Genomic DNA, 6,575 nt, shown 5'->3' with positions numbered 1-6,575 from the left:
GTTATTTAACATGATTATTTCATACTTTTATCATCTGCTTTTTTTCGTAATAGGGAAATTCTACTACCATGTAATAATTTTTAAGCTATTGTGAATTTGTTTACTGTATTGTATAATGTTAATTACTGTTAATGTACTGTAAATACTTATTATTAAAATTTTATTTACGTTTAACGATTTTCATTGCTTTATAACTTAAATTACATTATCGAAAAAGTTTAAATAATAAATTACAGCGAGTCTACACACTAGACATAACAAATTAAGTAATAACTTATTCATAAACAATTAAATCCTGATAATAATATTTCATTCAATGTGATTTAATCTGCTGCCTCATTCATCTGCTGCCAATTTTAATTATTAAAATAAAAGTTTTATTTTAATAATTTAAGTAACGTATTTAAATTTAAAACAAAGACCCTATGTTATTAGTATTTAGCAGTAATTCTTAAAAAGAAAATAGCTGGTCTCATTAGAAATAAATTGTAAAATAAACTAGCATTTAAAAAAAATAATGTAACCGAATGAATCACTGTTTATTTTTACCTATTTATCAAAAAAATTACATGGAACTGATAAATTATGTATTCAACACATGCTGAATACATAATACACTTCATATGTAGTTGTCTACATATGAAGTGTTTCAGGCCAAAGATACTTCAATACTTACTTAAAAAACTTCATTTATTGATTACATCTGAATAAAGTATGCATGTAGGATCTTTTCTCTTTGTTTTCTATTTCTTACATCTAAATTATCGTTGTAATGTTAATTTGATGTATAATTATGATCTTATATTACTTAATCTCAAAATTGTTTATTCTCAAATCAAGCAGTTGAAAGCAACTTTCGAAATAACTGGTATAGACTGCTGTTTAAGTAATGCTATTCATATACTTATTCATCACATTGTAAACTTGGATAAGAAAATCCTTGGTTTTTGTTATAAATCGACTCATAAGATGTTCATGTAAGAAAATAATCACTACACAATAAGCTTTTTCAAGAGCATGGCTACTTATGTCCATAGCTATAGAACAGGGTAGGTACGTATACAATCATGGAGCATGTAGGACTTTCATAATATTGGTATATATTTGGAAATATAAGATTGTAAAAGTTTGTCAAAATTAAATTTCAGTAAGAATATCTGTATTAAATATAAAGTTAATGGAGATGTAATTCATAGATACCATGGTGTTTTCTTTGAAGATCAATTGCTATTTAAAAATTGTTTTGGGTCATTGTAATGTATCAACTGACCGAGATAGAAGGTCAGTTGAGGAAACTGTCTGCAAGTGCAAACACAATCTATAAAGGACTCTTTGAAAGTATAGAATCCAAACGACACTGAAATAGTGTTAAGCTGCAACTGGGTTTATGGGTTAGATCAGAACAAAAGGCTTTTTTTTTTTAATTATGGAATCCGTAGTGCAGAGAATAACACCATAATGTGTGTGTCATTGTATCTCCCTAAGGATCTATTGGTAAAAATGTGGAAATTCCCATGTAGAATTTTTTAAGAGGATATTCAACAAGCATCTGCAGTATATAAGAGTTACTGGCAAATTGTCTTGTTCACAAAATTAATCCACATGCTGGTACATCTATATGTTCCCTTGAAAAGGAGGGTTCAAGTTCTCTCTTTGGAAGTAAGACAGAAGACCTGGCTTGGTGACATGATAAGATTTACAAATTTATTGTCAATTTGGTGGAATTGTGTGCTTCTTAATTTGATTCAATGATACTTTGGCCGAGACCCTGTTTAACCGTGGTGATACATTCAATATTTTAAGGGGGTTAGTGTTTCCACTGAAATATTTTTAATTTGTAAGAAGTAGATTAAACCGTCAAACAAACACTTGGTATTCAACTGTATTGACACAAGGGATTAAGCAAAGTCACAGGAAAAATTGGCTCTTATCAGTAATGTAGTGTTCTAGCTTGGGTCACGTCACCAAAATATGTTGAGGTGCCTCAGCAATGTTGTGCTGCTCAACCATCATCACTGATTATACTGATCAATAGTGATTTTGTTAAATGAGAGTAAATAACTGATACATTTTTCATGCTGATTTCTAATTTTAAATCAGAATTCTTCTGTCAGGTTTGTAACTACCACTCTTATTTTCAGGTAGTATCATGCATGAACTCCATAAGCATAGCATTTTGTGAATGTATTTTATTATTTATCTACTAAGTAGCTTTTGTTTATTTACTACTTAATTGTTATCACATTGATTTTTAGACATTAGTCATCATGTTTGTTATTTATACACTAATTAAAATGAACAAGGATGTAATTCATTCTTTCTATTTTCATCTTACTATAAACATATTATCCATTTCATTAATTATCTCAGTCATTATTATATTTACTTATAAACTGTCATGCAGACTAGAGATATATTTTTAATTCTCATTCAAGGGCAAATTCTCAGGTGTGTAACATTCAGTTTTGTAGCTGGCTTTCATGTTTTCGGGTATATGTTGCTCAATAAAGTGAGTGTATCTATTAAATTAGTGTGTCTATAAAGCATTTCTTTTTAAACAGTATTAGTTATTGTAATATATTAACAATGCCTTGCAGTTGCATTAATCATTCAAACAATTTCTGCTACATCTGTGGTGAGCTAATATTGAATTCTCAGAAAAGAAATATAATTCCACGGGTAAAAAAGTTGTATGAACTGAACTGTACTATGGATGTAAATTATGTGATCAGGACAAATCTTGGGCTTCTCATATTTGCTGTGCTTCTTGTGTTACATTTTTAACTGGTCGGCTAAATGGATTTTGTCATATGCCATTTGCAAATCCAATGGTTCGGAGAGAACTGAAGGATCACACCACAGACACAAAAATATCTGGGATAACAGCTAAAACTACACATACTGTTAAATACCCTGATATTTCCTCTGCCATATGGCTAGTGCCCCATAGTCAAGAGCTTCGAATTCCAGTACCACCAGAAACATCGAACTTAGATGAAGATGAAAATGTTGAATCTTGTGCTGACTTATCAGGCGATGAAAAAAGGGATCCAAACATTTTAGAAAATAGATATACTGAACCCCACTTAATTAATCAGTCAAAATTAAATGATCTGGTTGATGATCTAAATTTATCAAAAAATCAAGCAAAAATACTGGCATCAAGACTGAAAGGGTGGCATCTTTTACAACCAAATACTAAAATAAGTGCTTACCATGACAGACAGTCAGAATTTGAACATTTCTTCTCTCAGTACAAAAACTTAGTATACTGTAGTGATGTGGACTCTTTACTGGAAGCTTTCAGACATATGCACCATCCTGACGAATGGTGACGTTTTAATGACTCATCAAAACTTAGTTTGAAAGCTGTTCTACTTCAGATTGGAAATAAATAGCCATCAATGCTATTAGCATACACTGGCCATACGAAGAATTCTTATGAAAATATGAAACTTGTATTGAGCAGAATTCAGTATGAGAAATATTTGTGGAGAACTGAAAGTATAAGTGTTTTTACTTGGACTGCAATTTGGATACACTAAGTTCTGTTGCTTTTTGTACAAGTGATGCAGCAGGGATAGGAAAATACATTACATGAAAGAGCAGTATCCAAAGAGAGAGGTACTGACTGTCGGAGAGAAGAATGTTGTTAGTCAGGCATTAGTAAAACCACAAAAAGTTTTTCTTCCACCACTACACATTAAGCTAGGTTTATTCAAAAATGTTGTTAAAGCAATGGATCATAATGGTGCAGGGTTTCAGTTTCTAAAAAAACAAATTCCCTAATATAAGCTATGCTAAAATAAAGGAAGGTATATTTGTTGGACCACAAATAAGAAAACTAATGTGTGATTCGGCGTTTGAAAAATGTTTGAGTGACTTAGAGGTTGCTGCATGGAAATCATTTCAAAATGTGAGCAAACAACTTCCTTGGAAACCATAAGGCCAATAACTACACAGAACTTGTGAGTGAATTCCGTCAAAACTACAAAGAACCTAGGTATAACGCGCGCGCGTGTGTGTGGCACCCATTCATACACATTATATACTCGTAAATAAAATGTTTACATAAGATTGGTTTATTCGCCAAACTGTTAATTTATTTTTGTTTAAATAAACATATCAGGTCTCTTTTTGTTCTTTTGCATCTCTTTACGGATATTATCAAAATTTTATTTCTTTATAAAATTGACCACCTTTATCGAATCGCTTACACATGGAATCGAGCAATGTTATTCCGAAATTTTGATAAAGTTTTATTTCGGTTAGTATTCACTTATTTTAAATTTGTTGCAAACCTTATTCATTATTTAGTCGAGGGGCTTTAATATATCCGGAAATAATTTCTATATTTAATTCAATCGTTTTATTTATTAATTTCTTCGCTGGTACAATATATGAGTTCATTTAGACAGTTTTGAAATAGAAATTAGATTTAATATAATAAAGAAAAATGAGTGAATGACATTCATAAATTGAGAAAGGAGTATAAAATGAGTGAGCGAGTATGCGTGCGCACGCACTTCAAAAGAGAGAGAGGAAGAATATATGAGTCAGTGACTAAGAAGTGCCAAGAGAACATTCAGTGCGGTGTATAAGAGGAAATGCTGAGTACTTGCCCTTTATTCTACTTATTCTGTATTTTTTTAATGAAAATCCTATCTCTTGTTATCATTCAGCTACATGTTATTAGAGAACTATATGTTAAAACAGAAAAGAGTTTTAGCAAGTACACCAGCAAAGGCAACTTTTATCGTGTACAACTTGAAAACTGTTGAAAATTTCTAAAATACGTGTCTAGGGTGACTTATTTTCAGTAAATTAATACCTTTTAATAAACTAGGGTCAAAAAAATTTACCAGTAAATTACGAATAAGCAATTTTTTTAACGTTCGATTTTACAGATTAAGATAGGATCGTAATTAGTTGTTAGAGTTCAATAATGTACAATTATGTGTAAACATAAATGTGTTTTTACATTAAAATTTAAAATAAAATTTTGTGATAGTATTATTAAGGTTAATTATAATATTTTTAACTGCTATTGTCAGATTTATCTGTGGCACCGCTTTCATAAATAATAACTTACATTACAGCTAGAGGTAAATATTTCGAAATACATCCATTTTTGTTCAAAAACCCTATCAAGATTACTTTTACCGGCTTAAGAATATATGAACCGGCACAAACCAATTAGCGTTCCTAAAAAACCGGGTACAGTACTAAGTAGACTGAAAATACTGATTGTCAGCAGGTATTATTTATTAAAAAAAGATATCAGGACTACCACAAGTCTCCGAGCGCAAGAAAACACTACATATAACCAACAAGTGATCGCTATTTACGTGCCAAGCACGTTCTATCATGTACCTGCTATTATGTGGTTGCAAAACTAATTTCAGTCTCCTGTTGATTGTTAGTTGTTGATCTGAGAGAAAATCTGATCACATATATGCATCCTGACTTTTTTCTATACCCTAAATTCCAATATTCCACCCCCATCATTCCTAGACCTGAATGATTTTACCTGAGGTTTTCTTATTAACCATCAATCACGGATCGAAGTCGACCGCTATGCCACTATCAGGATACCACCGACGTAAATGCCTCGGAAGACATATCCATATTTAATAAATTTGTCCCAGGTTTTGTCTTCGTTAAGACTTCTTCGGATACATTTTTCTAACCAACTTCGTCGCCCTCTCCTCCGATCGAAAAAACGCAAAACTAGCGCTTATCTCTACTTTCTCTTCAAAGAAGTCATTTTCCTCTTTTTTATAAATTGGGTATTTATTCGTATAACTATAACTACAGTAAATTATTCCTTCATAATTAAGTTTAATACAGTTGTCTAATACTTAATTTGAGTGTGAGCCACGAATTTATATCTCCAAAACTTGTTATTCGAAAACAACTACAGATTAAGGCTCTCGCTTGGAAAAGAGCTCAGTGAGGACTGGGGTTTATCTTTGCTTATCACAGGATATTTACGACCAGCAGTCGTTGTCACCCCTTTTCCACGTGCTTTGCGTAACCGGGAGGCAATTATACCAGACAGACGCTACGCAACTCTGAGCGTATCAACAGGACCAAAGTACAGGGCGTTTCATAATGTTCTTCGGAGTTTTGAAAATTCATTAACAAAAACCTATTTCACTCATAAGAATAAAACAAGTACTGTACGAAAGAGTACTTAAAATAGTTTTTTCCACATACTACTAGGCAGTTAATAAACAATTTGCTCACTAGGAGTCGACAGTAGAGAAAATGGCTGCCACGAGAAGCGAGAAGACGTTTTGTATGTTACAATTTCATTTGTCAAAGTCATTAATTTCTATGCAACGTGCGTTTCGGTTGAAATTTCATAAGGAGCCACCCAGTGACAATTCAATTCGTGCATAGTATAAACAATTCAGTGAAACTGGTTGCTTCTGCAAGCGAAAATCAACTGGTCGTCCATCAACCTCAGAAGTCAATAACGAACGTGTGCGTGCAAGTTTATTCGCAGGTCGTCAAAATCGACTGCGGCTGCAGGCGGAATTAGGAATTCCGAAAACAACAGTGTGGAGGGT

Source organism: Lycorma delicatula, chromosome 1 (genome assembly GCF_047948215.1).
Source record: "Lycorma delicatula isolate Av1 chromosome 1, ASM4794821v1, whole genome shotgun sequence".
NCBI lineage: Eukaryota > Metazoa > Arthropoda > Insecta > Hemiptera > Fulgoridae > Lycorma > Lycorma delicatula.
Note: the sequence above shows the minus strand (reverse complement) of the source record.